Here is a 15676-nt window from a genome sequence, read left to right on the forward strand (position 1 = left end):
TCTTGGTAGTTTCTTTATTTGACTTCTTGGGATACGTTAGGAAGCTGAATCAGCCTGAAAGAATATTCATAGAAAAACTAATCTATTCGTAACAAAGATCCAAGTGTTTGTACGTGTGATGTATACAGCAAGGATCTTGTGAAGAGGGGAACAAAGTTTGTGTTTCCATGATTTTTGGATATTCTGCTTCACTGTGAGGGGATACATGACTTTTTCCTGTTGGGCTACTGAATTATATAACCTTGGTGGTTTTTGATCAATTTTTGCAATTGAACAAAAAGTTGCCTTGTAACCACGATCCAGCCAGGAGTTGAACCTGGAATCTTCTGATCCGTAGTCAGATGCGTTATCCATTGCGCCACTGGACCATTGTTTTATAAGATGCCAATAATGTTAAAGGAAAAGAGAAGGCTGTGACATGAACGTACCCTTGTACCGATGTATCTCCATGGGGAACTATTAAATGCTTTCTTTTTCTTATCTGTGTTTCAGGAACCTGACATGGAGCCCTCTTGTGGAATGCCACTGAATAGGGGTTGTCTAGAATATTAAGATATAAATATTTGCTGATATTTCAGGAGCGTGTTAGTTGCAAGGACGTCTTATTTAGGAATGCCTCGGAAGATTTTCTGTATGGGAGAAAAACATTTGGATGAAATTTCCTGATGTATGTAAAGAAATTGTGGCTGAACTTCTGTCAAGAAAGCTTTAATAGAATAGATCAGTAATATGGTATAAGCAGGTAGATTCTATATTTCGATATCTGGGACTCATTAAATATGAATAACACTGGTGGAGTTCTTGGTAGTTTCTTTATTTGACTTCTTACGTTAGGAAGCTGAATCAGCCTGAAAGAATATTCATAGAAAAACTAATCTATTCGTAACAAAGATCCTAGTGCTAGTACCTGTGATGTATACAGCAAGGATCTTGTGAAGAAGGGAACAAAGTTTGTGTTTCCATGATTTTTGGATATTCTGCTTCACTGTGAGGGGATACATGACTTTTTCCTGTTGGGCTACTGAATTATATAACCTTGGTGGTTTTTGATCAATTTTTGCAATTGAACAAAAAGTTGCCTTGTAACCACGATCCAGCCAGGAGTTGAACCTGGAATCTTCTGATCCATAGTCAGATGCGTTATCCATTGCGCCACTGGACCATTGTTTTATAAGATGCCAATAATGTTAAAGGAAAAGAGAAGGCTGTGACATGAACGTACCCTTGTACCGATGTATCTCCATGGGGAACTATTAAATGCTTTCTTTTTCTTATCTGTGTTTCAGGAACCTGACATGGAGCCCTCTTGTGGAATGCCACTGAATAGGGGTTGTCTAGAATATTAAGATATAAATATTTGCTGATATTTCAGGAGCGTGTTAGTTGCAAGGACGTCTTATTTAGGAATGCCTCGGAAGATTTTCTGTATGGGAGAAAAACATTTGGATGAAATTTCCTGATGTATGTAAAGAAATTGTGGCTGAACTTCTGTCAAGAAAGCTTTAATAGAATAGATCAGTAATATGGTATAAGCAGGTAGATTCTATATTTCGATATCTGGGACTCATTAAATATGAATAACACTGGTGGAGTTCTTGGTAGTTTCTTTATTTGACTTCTTGGGATACGTTAGGAAGCTGAATCAGCCTGAAAGAATATTCATAGAAAAACTAATCTATTCGTAACAAAGATCCTAGTGCTAGTACCTGTGATGTATACAGCAAGGATCTTGTGAAGAGGGGAACAAAGTTTGTGTTTCCATGATTTTTGGATATTCTGCTTCACTGTGAGGGGATACATGACTTTTTCCTGTTGGGCTACTGAATTATATAACCTTGGTGGTTTTTGATCAATTTTTGCAATTGAACAAAAAGTTGCCTTGTAACCACGATCCAGCCAGGAGTTGAAACTGGAATATTCTGATCCGCAGTCAGATGTGTTATCCATTGCGCCACTGGAGCATTGTTTTATAAGATGCCAATAATGTTAAAGGAAAAGAGAAGGCTGTGACATGAACGTACCCTTGTACCGATGTATCTCCATGGGGAACTATTAAATGCTTTCTTTTTCTTCTCTGTGTTTCAGGAACCTGACATGGAACCCTCTTGTGGAATGCCACTGAATAGGGGTTGTCTAGAATATTAAGATATAAATATTTGCTGATATTTCAGGAGCGTGTTAGTTGCAAGGACGTCTTCTTTAGGAATGCCTCAGAAGATTTTCTGTATGGGAGAAAAACATTTGGATGAATTTTCCTGATGTATGTAAAGAAATTGTGGCTGAACTTCTGTCAAGAAAGCTTTAATAGAATAGATCAGTAATATGGCATAAGCAGGTAGATTCTATATTTCGATATCTGGGACTCATTAAATATGAATAACACTGGTGGAGTTCTTGGTAGTTTCTTTATTTGACTTCTTGGGATACGTTAGGAAACTGAATCAGCCTGAAAGAATATTCATAGAAAAACTAATCTATTCGTAACAAAGATCCTAGTGCTAGTACCTGTGATGTATACAGCAAGGATCTTGTGAAGAGGGGAACAAAGTTTGTGTTTCCATGATTTTTGGATATTCTGCTTCACTGTGAGGGGATACATGACTTTTTCCTGTTGGGCTACTGAATTATATAACCTTGGTGGTTTTTGATCAATTTTTGCAATTGAACAAAAAGTTGCCTTGTAACCACGATCCAGCCAGGAGTTGAACCTGGAATCTTCTGATCCGTAGTCAGATGCGTTATCCATTGCGCCACTGGACCATTGTTTTATAAGATGCCAATAATGTTAAAGGAAAAGAGAAGGCTGTGACATGAACGTACCCTTGTACCGATGTATCTCCATGGGGAACTATTAAATGCTTTCTTTTTCTTATCTGTGTTTCAGGAACCTGACATGGAGCCCTCTTGTGGAATGCCACTGAATAGGGGTTGTCTAGAATATTAAGATATAAATATTTGCTGATATTTCAGGAGCGTGTTAGTTGCAAGGACGTCTTATTTAGGAATGCCTCGGAAGATTTTCTGTATGGGAGAAAAACATTTGGATGAAATTTCCTGATGTATGTAAAGAAATTGTGGCTGAACTTCTGTCAAGAAAGCTTTAATAGAATAGATCAGTAATATGGTATAAGCAGGTAGATTCTATATTTCGATATCTGGGACTCATTAAATATGAATAACACTGGTGGAGTTCTTGGTAGTTTCTTTATTTGACTTCTTGGGATACGTTAGGAAACTGAATCAGCCTGAAAGAATATTCATAGAAAAACTAATCTATTCGTAACAAAGATCCTAGTGCTAGTACCTGTGATGTATACAGCAAGGATCTTGTGAAGAGGGGAACAAAGTTTGTGTTTCCATGATTTTTGGATATTCTGCTTCACTGTGAGGGGATACATGACTTTTTCCTGTTGGGCTACTGAATTATATAACCTTGGTGGTTTTTGATCAATTTTTGCAATTGAACAAAAAGTTGCCTTGTAACCACGATCCAGCCAGGAGTTGAACCTGGAATCTTCTGATCCGTAGTCAGATGCGTTATCCATTGCGCCACTGGACCATTGTTTTATAAGATGCCAATAATGTTAAAGGAAAAGAGAAGGCTGTGACATGAACGTACCCTTGTACCGATGTATCTCCATGGGGAACTATTAAATGCTTTCTTTTTCTTATCTGTGTTTCAGGAACCTGACATGGAGCCCTCTTGTGGAATGCCACTGAATAGGGGTTGTCTAGAATATTAAGATATAAATATTTGCTGATATTTCAGGAGCGTGTTAGTTGCAAGGACGTCTTATTTAGGAATGCCTCGGAAGATTTTCTGTATGGGAGAAAAACATTTGGATGAAATTTCCTGATGTATGTAAAGAAATTGTGGCTGAACTTCTGTCAAGAAAGCTTTAATAGAATAGATCAGTAATATGGTATAAGCAGGTAGATTCTATATTTCGATATCTGGGACTCATTAAATATGAATAACACTGGTGGAGTTCTTGGTAGTTTCTTTATTTGACTTCTTACGTTAGGAAGCTGAATCAGCCTGAAAGAATATTCATAGAAAAACTAATCTATTCTTAACAAAGATCCTAGTGCTAGTACCTGTGATGTATACAGCAAGGATCTTGTGAAGAGGGGAACAAAGTTTGTATTTCCATGATTTTTGGATATTCTGCTTCTCTGTGAGGGGATACATGACTTTTTCCTGTTGGGCTACTGAATTATATAACCTTGGTGGTTTTTGATCAATTTTTGCAATTGAACAAAAAGTTGCCTTGTAACCACGATCCAGCCAGGAGTTGAACCTGGAATCTTCTGATCCGTAGTCAGATGCGTTATCCATTGCGCCACTAGACCATTGTTTTATAAGATGCCAATAATGTTAAAGGAAAAGAGAAGGCTGTGACATGAACGTACCCTTGTACCGATGTATCTCCATGGGGAACTATTAAATGCTTTCTTTTTCTTATCTGTGTTTCAGGAACCTGACATGGAGCCCTCTTGTTGAATGCCACTGAATAGGGGTTGTCTAGAATATTAAGATATAAATATTTGCTGATATTTCAGGAGCGTGTTAGTTGCAAGGACGTCTTATTTAGGAATGCCTCGGAAGATTTTCTGTATGGGAGAAAAACATTTGGATGAAATTTCCTGATGTATGTAAAGAAATTGTGGCTGAACTTCTGTCAAGAAAGCTTTAATAGAATAGATCAGTAACATGGTATAAGCAGGTAGATTCTATATTTCGATACCTGGGACTCATTAAATATGAATAACACTGGTGGAGTTCTTGGTAGTTTCTTTATTTGACTTCTTGGGATACGTTAGGAAACTGAATCAGCCTGAAAGAATATTCATAGAAAAACTAATCTATTCGTAACAAAGATCCTAGTGCTAGTACCTGTGATGTATACAGCAAGGATCTTCTGAAGAGGGGAACAAAGTTTGTGTTTCCATGATTTTTGGATATTCTGCTTCACTGTGAGGGGATACATGACTTTTTCCTGTTGGGCTACTGAATTATATAACCTTGGTGGTTTTTGATCAATTTTTGCAATTGAACAAAAAGTTGCCTTGTAACCACGATCCAGCCAGGAGTTGAAACTGGAATATTCTGATCCGCAGTCAGATGTGTTATCCATTGCGCCACTAGACCATTGTTTTATAAGATGCCAATAATGTTAAAGGAAAAGAGAAGGCTGTGACATGAACGTACCCTTGTACCGATGTATCTCCATGGGGAACTATTAAATGCTTTCTTTTTCTTATCTGTGTTTCAGGAACCTGACATGGAGCCCTCTTGTTGAATGCCACTGAATAGGGGTTGTCTAGAATATTAAGATATAAATATTTGCTGATATTTCAGGAGCGTGTTAGTTGCAAGGACGTCTTCTTTAGGAATGCCTCGGAAGATTTTCCGTATGGGAGAAAAACATTTGGATGAAATTTCCTGATGTATGTAAAGAAATTGTGGCTGAACTTCTGTCAAGAAAGCTTTAATAGAATAGATCAGTAATATGGTATAAGCAGGTAGATTCTATATTTCGATATCTGGGACTCATTAAATATGAATAACACTGGTGGAGTTCTTGGTAGTTTCTTTATTTGACTTCTTGGGATACGTTAGGAAACTGAATCAGCCTGAAAGAATATTCATAGAAAAACTAATCTATTCGTAACAAAGATCCTAGTGCTAGTACCTGTGATGTATACAGCAAGGATCTTGTGAAGAGGGGAACAAAGTTTGTGTTTCCATGATTTTTGGATATTCTGCTTCTCTGTGAGGGGATACATGACTTTTTCCTGTTGGGCTACTGAATTATATAACCTTGGTGGTTTTTGATCAATTTTTGCAATTGAACAAAAAGTTGCCTTGTAACCACGATCCAGCCAGGAGTTGAACCTGGAATCTTCTGATCCGTAGTCAGATGCGTTATCCATTGCGCCACTGGACCATTGTTTTATAAGATGCCAATAATGTTAAAGGAAAAGAGAAGGCTGTGACATGAACGTACCCTTGTACCGATGTATCTCCATGGGGAACTATTAAATGCTTTCTTTTTCTTATCTGTGTTTCAGGAACCTGACATGGAGCCCTCTTGTGGAATGCCACTGAATAGGGGTTGTCTAGAATATTAAGATATAAATATTTGCTGATATTTCAGGAGCGTGTTAGTTGCAAGGACGTCTTATTTAGGAATGCCTCGGAAGATTTTCTGTATGGGAGAAAAACATTTGGATGAAATTTCCTGATGTATGTAAAGAAATTGTGGCTGAACTTCTGTCAAGAAAGCTTTAATAGAATAGATCAGTAATATGGTTTAAGCAGGTAGATTCTATATTTCGATATCTGGGACTCATTAAATATGAATAACACTGGTGGAGTTCTTGGTAGTTTCTTTATTTGACTTCTTACGTTAGGAAGCTGAATCAGCCTGAAAGAATATTCATAGAAAAACTAATCTATTCGTAACAAAGATCCTAGTGCTAGTACCTGTGATGTATACAGCAAGGATCTTGTGAAGAGGGGAACAAAGTTTGTGTTTCCATGATTTTTGGATATTCTGCTTCACTGTGAGGGGATACATGACTTTTTCCTGTTGGGCTACTGAATTATATAACCTTGGTGGTTTTTGATCAATTTTTGCAATTGAACAAAAAGTTGCCTTGTAACCACGATCCAGCCAGGAGTTGAACCTGGAATCTTCTGATCCGTAGTCAGATGCGTTATCCATTGCGCCACTAGACCATTGTTTTATAAGATGCCAATAATGTTAAAGGAAAAGAGAAGGCTGTGACATGAACGTACCCTTGTACCGATGTATCTCCATGGGGAACTATTAAATGCTTTCTTTTTCTTATCTGTGTTTCAGGAACCTGACATGGAGCCCTCTTGTGGAATGCCACTGAATAGGGGTTGTCTAGAATATTAAGATATAAATATTTGCTGATATTTCAGGAGCGTGTTAGTTGCAAGGACTTCTTATTTAGGAATGCCTCGGAAGATTTTCTGTATGGGAGAAAAACATTTGGATGAAATTTCCTGATGTATGTAAAGAAATTGTGGCTGAACTTCTGTCAAGAAAGCTTTAATAGAATAGATCAGTAATATGGTATAAGCAGGTAGATTCTATATTTCGATATCTGGGACTCATTAAATATGAATAACACTGGTGGAGTTCTTGGTAGTTTCTTTATTTGACTTCTTGGGATACGTTAGGAAACTGAATCAGCCTGAAAGAATATTCATAGAAAAACTAATCTATTCGTAACAAAGATCCTAGTGCTAGTACCTGTGATGTATACAGCAAGGATCTTGTGAAGAGGGGAACAAAGTTTGTGTTTCCATGATTTTTGGATATTCTGCTTCACTGTGAGGGGATACATGACTTTTTCCTGTTGGGCTACTGAATTATATAACCTTGGTGGTTTTTGATCAATTTTTGCAATTGAACAAAAAGTTGCCTTGTAACCACGATCCAGCCAGGAGTTGAACCTGGAATCTTCTGATCCGTAGTCAGATGCGTTATCCATTGCGCCACTGGACCATTGTTTTATAAGATGCCAATAATGTTAAAGGAAAAGAGAAGGCTGTGACATGAACGTTCCCTTGTACCGATGTATCTCCATGGGGAACTATTAAATGCTTTCTTTTTCTTATCTGTGTTTCAGGAACCTGACATGGAGCCCTCTTGTGGAATGCCACTGAATAGGGGTTGTCTAGAATATTAAGATATAAATATTTGCTGATATTTCAGGAGCGTGTTAGTTGCAAGGACGTCTTATTTAGGAATGCCTCGGAAGATTTTCTGTATGGGAGAAAAACATTTGGATGAAATTTCCTGATGTATGTAAAGAAATTGTGGCTGAACTTCTGTCAAGAAAGCTTTAATAGAATAGATCAGTAATATGGTATAAGCAGGTAGATTCTATATTTCGATATCTGGGACTCATTAAATATGAATAACACTGGTGGAGTTCTTGGTAGTTTCTTTATTTGACTTCTTACGTTAGGAAGCTGAATCAGCCTGAAAGAATATTCATAGAAAAACTAATCTATTCTTAACAAAGATCCTAGTGCTAGTACCTGTGATGTATACAGCAAGGATCTTGTGAAGAGGGGAACAAAGTTTGTATTTCCATGATTTTTGGATATTCTGCTTCTCTGTGAGGGGATACATGACTTTTTCCTGTTGGGCTACTGAATTATATAACCTTGGTGGTTTTTGATCAATTTTTGCAATTGAACAAAAAGTTGCCTTGTAACCACGATCCAGCCAGGAGTTGAACCTGGAATCATCTGATCCGTAGTCAGATGCGTTATCCATTGCGCCACTAGACCATTGTTTTATAAGATGCCAATAATGTTAAAGGAAAAGAGAAGGCTGTGACATGAACGTACCCTTGTACCGATGTATCTCCATGGGGAACTATTAAATGCTTTCTTTTTCTTATCTGTGTTTCAGGAACCTGACATGGAGCCCTCTTGTGGAATGCCACTGAATAGGGGTTGTCTAGAATATTAAGATATAAATATTTGCTGATATTTCAGGAGCGTGTTAGTTGCAAGGACGTCTTATTTAGGAATGCCTCGGAAGATTTTCTGTATGGGAGAAAAACATTTGGATGAAATTTCCTGATGTATGTAAAGAAATTGTGGCTGAACTTCTGTCAAGAAAGCTTTAATAGAATAGATCAGTAATATGGTATAAGCAGGTAGATTCTATATTTCGATATCTGGGACTCATTAAATATGAATAACACTGGTGGAGTTCTTGGTAGTTTCTTTATTTGACTTCTTGGGATACGTTAGGAAGCTGAATCAGCCTGAAAGAATATTCATAGAAAAACTAATCTATTCGTAACAAAGATCCTAGTGCTAGTACCTGTGATGTATACAGCAAGGATCTTGTGAAGAGGGGAACAAAGTTTGTGTTTCCATGATTTTTGGATATTCTGCTTCACTGTGAGGGGATACATGACTTTTTCCTGTTGGGCTACTGAATTATATAACCTTGGTGGTTTTTGATCAATTTTTGCAATTGAACAAAAAGTTGCCTTGTAACCACGATCCAGCCAGGAGTTGAACCTGGAATCTTCTGATCCGTAGTCAGATGCGTTATCCATTGCGCCACTGGACCATTGTTTTATAAGATGCCAATAATGTTAAAGGAAAAGAGAAGGCTGTGACATGAACGTACCCTTGTACCGATGTATCTCCATGGGGAACTATTAAATGCTTTCTTTTTCTTATCTGTGTTTCAGGAACCTGACATGGAGCCCTCTTGTGGAATGCCACTGAATAGGGGTTGTCTAGAATATTAAGATATAAATATTTGCTGATATTTCAGGAGCGTGTTAGTTGCAAGGACGTCTTCTTTAGGAATGCCTCGGAAGATTTTCCGTATGGGAGAAAAACATTTGGATGAAATTTCCTGATGTATGTAAAGAAATTGTGGCTGAACTTCTGTCAAGAAAGCTTTAATAGAATAGATCAGTAATATGGTATAAGCAGGTAGATTCTATATTTCGATATCTGGGACTCATTAAATATGAATAACACTGGTGGAGTTCTTGGTAGTTTCTTTATTTGACTTCTTGGGATACGTTAGGAAACTGAATCAGCCTGAAAGAATATTCATAGAAAAACTAATCTATTCGTAACAAAGATCCTAGTGCTAGTACCTGTGATGTATACAGCAAGGATCTTGTGAAGAGGGGAACAAAGTTTGTGTTTCCATGATTTTTGGATATTCTGCTTCACTGTGAGGGGATACATGACTTTTTCCTGTTGGGCTACTGAATTATATAACCTTGGTGGTTTTTGATCAATTTTTGCAATTGAACAAAAAGTTGCCTTGTAACCACGATCCAGCCAGGAGTTGAACCTGGAATCTTCTGATCCGTAGTCAGATGCGTTATCCATTGCGCCACTGGACCATTGTGGTTATAACTAGCCAATAATGTTACAGGAAAAGAGAAGGCTGTGACATGAACGTGCCCTTGTACCGATGTATCTCCATGGGGAACTAGTGAAATGCTTTCTTTTTCTTATCTGTGTTTCAGGAAGCCTGACATGGAGCCCTCTTGTGGAATGCCACTGAATAGGGGTTGTCTAGAAGTATTAAGGATATAAATATTTGCTGATATTTCATGGAGCGTGTTAGGTGCAAAGGACGTCATCTTTAGGAATGCCTCGGAAGATTTTCCGTATGGGAGAAAAACATTTGGATGAAATTTCCTGATGTATGTAAAGAAATTGTGGCTGAACTTCTGTCAAGAAAGCTTTAATAGAATAGATCAGTAATATGGTATAAGCAGGTAGATTCTATATTTCGATATCTGGGACTCATTAAATATGAATAACACTGGTGGAGTTCTTGGTAGTTTCTTTATTTGACTTCTTGGGATACGTTAGGAAGCTGAATCAGCCTGAAAGAATATTCATAGAAAAACTAATCTATTCGTAACAAAGATCCTAGTGCTAGTACCTGTGATGTATACAGCAAGGATCTTGTGAAGAGGGGAACAAAGTTTGTGTTTCCATGATTTTTGGATATTCTGCTTCTCTGTGAGGGGATACATGACTTTTTTTCTGTTGGGCTACTGAATTATATAACCTTGGTGGTTTTTGATCAATTTTTGCAATTGAGCAAAAAGTTGCCTTGTAACCACGATCCAGCCAGGAGTTGAACCTGGAATCTTCTGATCCGTAGTCAGATGCGTTATCCATTGCGCCACTGGACCATTGTGGTATAACTTGCCAATAATGTTACAGGAAAAGAGAAGGCTGTGACATGAACGTGCCCTTGTACCGATGTATCTCCATGGGGAACTCTTAAATGCTTTCTTTTTCTTATCTGTGTTTCAGGAACCTGACATGGAGCCCTTTTGTGGAATGCCACTGAATAGGGGTTGTCTAGAATATTAAGATATAAATATTTGCTGATATTTCAGGAGCGTGTTAGTTGCAAGGACGTCTTATTTAGGAATGCCTCGGAAGATTTTCTGTATGGGAGAAAAACATTTGGATGAAATTTCCTGATGTATGTAAAGAAATTGTGGCTGAACTTCTGTCAAGAAAGCTTTAATAGAATAGATCAGTAACATGGTATAAGCAGGTAGATTCTATATTTCGATACCTGGGACTCATTAAATATGAATAACACTGGTGGAGTTCTTGGTAGTTTCTTTATTTGACTTCTTGGGATACGTTAGGAAACTGAATCAGCCTGAAAGAATATTCATAGAAAAACTAATCTATTCGTAACAAAGATCCTAGTGCTAGTACCTGTGATGTATACAGCAAGGATCTTCTGAAGAGGGGAACAAAGTTTGTGTTTCCATGATTTTTGGATATTCTGCTTCACTGTGAGGGGATACATGACTTTTTCCTGTTGGGCTACTGAATTATATAACCTTGGTGGTTTTTGATCAATTTTTGCAATTGAACAAAAAGTTGCCTTGTAACCACGATCCAGCCAGGAGTTGAACCTGGAATCTTCTGATCCGTAGTCAGATGCATTATCCATTGCGCCACTGGACCATTGTGTTATAAGATGCCAATAATGTTAAAGGAAAAGAGAAGGCTGTGACATGAACGTACCCTTGTACCGATGTATCTCCATGGGGAACTATTAAATGCTTTCTTTTTCTTATCTGTGTTTCAGGAACCTGACATGGAGCCCTCTTGTGGAATGCCACTGAATAGGGGTTGTCTAGAATATTAAGATATAAATATTTGCTGATATTTCAGGAGCGTGTTAGTTGCAAGGACGTCTTCTTTAGGAATGCCTCGGAAGATTTTCCGTATGGGAGAAAAACATTTGGATGAAATTTCCTGATGTATGTAAAGAAATTGTGGCTGAACTTCTGTCAAGAAATCTTTAATAGAATAGAACAGTAATAAGGTATAAGCAGGTAGATTCTATATTTCGATATCTGGGACTCATTAAATATGAATAACACTGGTGGAGTTCTTGGTAGTTTCTTTATTTGACTTCTTGGGATACGTTAGGAAGCTGAATCAGCCTGAAAGAATATTCATAGAAAAACTAATCTATTCTTAACAAAGATCCTAGTGCTAGTACCTGTGATGTATACAGCAAGGATCTTATGAAGAGGGGAACAAAGTTTGTGTTTCCATGATTTTTGGATATTCTGCTTCTCTGTGAGGGGATACATGACTTTTTTTCTGTTGGGCTACTGAATTATATAACCTTGGTGGTTTTTGATCAATTTTTGCAATTGAGCAAAAAGTTGCCTTGTAACCACGATCCAGCCAGGAGTTGAACCTGGAATCTTCTGATCTGTAGTCAGATGCGTTATCCATTGCGCCACTGGACCATTGTGGTATAACTTGCCAATAATGTTACAGTAAAAGAGAAGGCTGTGACATGAACGTGCCCTTGTACCGATGTATCTCCATGGGGAACTCTTAAATGCTTTCTTTTTCTTATCTGTGTTTCAGGAACCTGACATGGAGCCCTTTTGTGGAATGCCACTGAATAGGGGTTGTCTAGAATATTAAGATATAAATATTTGCTGATATTTCAGGAGCGTGTTAGTTGCAAGGACGTCTTATTTAGGAATGCCTCGGAAGATTTTCTGTATGGGAGAAAAACATTTGGATGAAATTTCCTGATGTATGTAAAGAAATTGTGGCTGAACTTCTGTCAAGAAAGCTTTAATAGAATAGATCAGTAATATGGTATAAGCAGGTAGATTCTATATTTCGATATCTGGGACTCATTAAATATGAATAACACTGGTGGAGCTCTTGGTAGTTTCTTTATTTGACTTCTTGGGATACGTTAGGAAGCTGAATCAGCCTGAAAGAATATTCATAGAAAAACTAATCTATTCGTAACAAGGATCCTAGTGCTAGTACGTGTGATGTATACAGCAAGGATCTTGTAAGGAGGGGAATAAGGTTTGTGTTTCCATGATTTTTGGATATTCTGCTTCTCTGTGAGGGGATACATGACTTTTTCCTGTTGGGCTAGTGAAGTATATAACCTTGGTGGTTTTTGATCAATTTTTGCAATTGAACCAAAAGTTGTCTTGTAACCACAATCCAGCCAGGAGGTGAACCTGGAATCTTCTGATCCGTAGTCAGATGCGTTATCCATTGCGCCACTGGCCAATTGTGCTACAACTTTCCAATAATGTTACAGGAAAAGAGAAGGCTGTGACATAAACGTACCCTTGTACCGATGTGTCTCCATGGGGAACTGTGAAATGCTTCCTTTTTCTTATCTGTGTTTCAGGAAGCTGACATGGAGTCCTCTTGTGGAATGCCACTGAATAGGGGTTGTCTAGAGTATTAAGGTATAAATATTTGCTGATATTTCTGGAGCGTGTTAGGTGTAAAGACGTCATCTTTAGGAATGCCTCGGAAGATTTTGCGTATGGGAGGAAACCTTTGGATGAAATTTCCTGATGTATGTGAACAAATTGTGGCTGAACTTCTGTCAAGAAATCTTTAATGGAAGATAGATTCTATATTTCGATATCTGGGACTCATTAAATATGAATAACACTTGTGGAGTTCTTGGTAGTTTCTTTATTTGACTTCTTGGGATACGTTAGGAAGCTGAATCAGCCTGAAAGAATATTCATAGAAAAACTAATCTATTCGTAACAAAGATCCAAGTGCTAGTACGTGTGATGTATACAGCAGGGATCTTGTGAAGAGGGGAATAAAGTTTGTGTTTCCATGATTTTTGGATATTCTGCTTCACTGTGAGGGGATACATGACTTTTTCCTGTTGGGCTACTGAATTATATAACCTTGGTGGTTTTTGATCAATTTTTGCAATTGAACAAAAAGTTGCCTTGTAACCACGATCCAGCCAGGAGTTAAACCTGGAATCTTCTGATTCGTAGTCAGATGTGTTATCCATTGCGCCACTGGACCATAGTGCTACAACTTGCCAATAATGTTACAGGAAAAGAGAAGGCTGTGACATAAATATACCCTTGTACCGATGTATCTCCATGGGGAATTATTAAATGCTTCCTTTTTCTTATCTGTGTTTCAGGAAGCTGGCATGGAGCTCTCTTGTGGAATTCCACCGAATAGTTGTCTAGAGCAGTGCTCTTCAACCTTTTTACACCTATGGACTGGCGGAAATAAAATAATTATTTCGTGGACCGGCAAACTACTAAGACTGAAATTTTTTTAAAAAACCATCGCCGCCCCGTCCCCGCGAGCTCGGTCCCACAAACCATCAGATCCCATCCGCACAAGCCTCAAATAGTTATGATTTTATATTGAACATATTTTATTAAAGTATAAAAAGAAACTATATTCTATACAATTGTCATTTTATAAATACAAATAATACAGGGCAAAGATCAACAAAACCCCTGTCTTCCCTCCCCTTCACATATATCCCCTCTACTATCAAGAAAACTGAATAAGCCAAATTATTACAAAATGCTACACAAATATCATGTAACAGAATACCACAGTCACACATGACAGGAATGGTGTTAGGGGAGTGGAACTAGGGCAACTGCTCCCTGGTCAGAGAGAGCCCTAAGCCAGCTGGAAGCTAAAGAAGCACTGCCTGGGCTTTGCACTCCCCAGTTATGTCTAGCAAGATACATATTTCAAATCTGATATATTTGAATCACAAGATAGAAATAAAATTATTTTTTTCTACCTTTTGTCGTCTCTGGTTTCTGCTTTCATTGCCTTTTCACTCTCTTCCAGCCAGTGTCTGCCCTAAGAACATAAGAATTGCCACTGCTGGGTCAGACCAGAGGTCCATCATGACCAGCTGTCCACTCACGCGTACCATGGCCCAGTACAGTGGCATGATAACCTTCACTGTCTCTTCAGTCCAGCATCTGCCCCTTCCCCTCACTGTCTGTCTTTCTCTGCCATCTCTCCTCCTGCCCCCCCCCCCCCCCCAATTTGGTCTAGCATCCATCATCTTCCTTCTGCTCCCCTCATGGTCTGTCATCTCTGTCCTTCCCTCCACCCTGTGGTTCTTAGCACTCTCTCTTCTCATTTCCTCCAGTCAGATCTGATATCATTCTCTGCTCTCTCTTCCCTTTTCTTCTCTGGTCTTCCTTCTCTATTTTCTGCCTCCATCTAAATTAAATTATTTCTTACTATTTAGTCCTTTTTCCCTCTTTTCACTGTGTCTACTCACAGCTTGTCACCCCTTTCCCTCACCCCTCCATTATCTTACTATTTTCTTCCACCTTTATTATCTCCTCCTTCCATCCTGTATGTGTTCTTTCCCCACTTCCATTCAGCATCTGCTCTTCCCTCTCAACTGACATCCATCTGTTTTCTGCTCTCTCTCCCTTCTTCCCACTTCCATCATCTGTCCCCTTCTCTCTCTCATCTCCTCCATTCCATCATCTGTCCCTTTTCTCTCTATCCCCCCCCAACTTCCATCATTTGCCCCCCTTCCCCTCACCTTTGCAGGTCACTTTCTTTCCCCTGAGGGTGGCTCATGTCAGAGGGGAAGCTTTGGCCGAGCAGAACAGCTTGCAAGGAACAGTTGAACTTACTTGATTGATATCGATGCCGTTGCCGTTTGAAGGAAAAAAAAAAGGGACCTGCAAAGGCGAGAGGAAGGGAAACCTCCAGGACAGCTGCTCTTTGCCCTCCTTCAGCGGCCCAAGAGTCCAGACCAACAGCGGCAGCTCTGTGTACTTT

The 15676-nt window shown here is 38.6% G+C and overlaps 15 non-coding genes across 15 annotated transcripts; all 15 read right to left on the bottom strand.

The window, feature by feature from the left end:
* Positions 1–295: 295 nt before the first annotated feature.
* TRNAR-ACG lies at positions 296–368 on the bottom strand. The gene has a single exon. It is a non-coding gene; the product is annotated as a tRNA-Arg (tRNA).
* A 721-nt stretch (positions 369–1089) lies between these two features.
* On the bottom strand, positions 1090–1162 carry TRNAH-AUG. Its single transcript has one exon. It is a non-coding gene; the product is annotated as a tRNA-His (tRNA).
* Positions 1163–2687: 1525 nt separating this feature from the next.
* Positions 2688–2760, bottom strand: TRNAR-ACG. Its single transcript has one exon. It is a non-coding gene; the product is annotated as a tRNA-Arg (tRNA).
* A 726-nt stretch (positions 2761–3486) lies between these two features.
* On the bottom strand, positions 3487–3559 carry TRNAR-ACG. The gene has a single exon. It is a non-coding gene; the product is annotated as a tRNA-Arg (tRNA).
* A 721-nt stretch (positions 3560–4280) lies between these two features.
* On the bottom strand, positions 4281–4353 carry TRNAR-ACG. The gene has a single exon. It is a non-coding gene; the product is annotated as a tRNA-Arg (tRNA).
* A 1525-nt stretch (positions 4354–5878) lies between these two features.
* Positions 5879–5951, bottom strand: TRNAR-ACG. Its single transcript has one exon. It is a non-coding gene; the product is annotated as a tRNA-Arg (tRNA).
* Positions 5952–6672: 721 nt separating this feature from the next.
* Positions 6673–6745, bottom strand: TRNAR-ACG. The gene has a single exon. It is a non-coding gene; the product is annotated as a tRNA-Arg (tRNA).
* A 726-nt stretch (positions 6746–7471) lies between these two features.
* Positions 7472–7544, bottom strand: TRNAR-ACG. The gene has a single exon. It is a non-coding gene; the product is annotated as a tRNA-Arg (tRNA).
* Positions 7545–8265: 721 nt separating this feature from the next.
* Positions 8266–8338, bottom strand: TRNAR-ACG. The gene has a single exon. It is a non-coding gene; the product is annotated as a tRNA-Arg (tRNA).
* A 726-nt stretch (positions 8339–9064) lies between these two features.
* On the bottom strand, positions 9065–9137 carry TRNAR-ACG. The gene has a single exon. It is a non-coding gene; the product is annotated as a tRNA-Arg (tRNA).
* Positions 9138–9863: 726 nt separating this feature from the next.
* On the bottom strand, positions 9864–9936 carry TRNAR-ACG. Its single transcript has one exon. It is a non-coding gene; the product is annotated as a tRNA-Arg (tRNA).
* A 734-nt stretch (positions 9937–10670) lies between these two features.
* Positions 10671–10743, bottom strand: TRNAR-ACG. The gene has a single exon. It is a non-coding gene; the product is annotated as a tRNA-Arg (tRNA).
* Positions 10744–11469: 726 nt separating this feature from the next.
* TRNAR-ACG lies at positions 11470–11542 on the bottom strand. The gene has a single exon. It is a non-coding gene; the product is annotated as a tRNA-Arg (tRNA).
* A 727-nt stretch (positions 11543–12269) lies between these two features.
* Positions 12270–12342, bottom strand: TRNAC-ACA. The gene has a single exon. It is a non-coding gene; the product is annotated as a tRNA-Cys (tRNA).
* A 1500-nt stretch (positions 12343–13842) lies between these two features.
* On the bottom strand, positions 13843–13915 carry TRNAR-ACG. Its single transcript has one exon. It is a non-coding gene; the product is annotated as a tRNA-Arg (tRNA).
* Between the last annotated feature and the right edge of the window lie 1761 nt (positions 13916–15676).

Source organism: Geotrypetes seraphini, chromosome 2 (genome assembly GCF_902459505.1).
Source record: "Geotrypetes seraphini chromosome 2, aGeoSer1.1, whole genome shotgun sequence".
Lineage (NCBI taxonomy): Eukaryota > Metazoa > Chordata > Amphibia > Gymnophiona > Dermophiidae > Geotrypetes > Geotrypetes seraphini.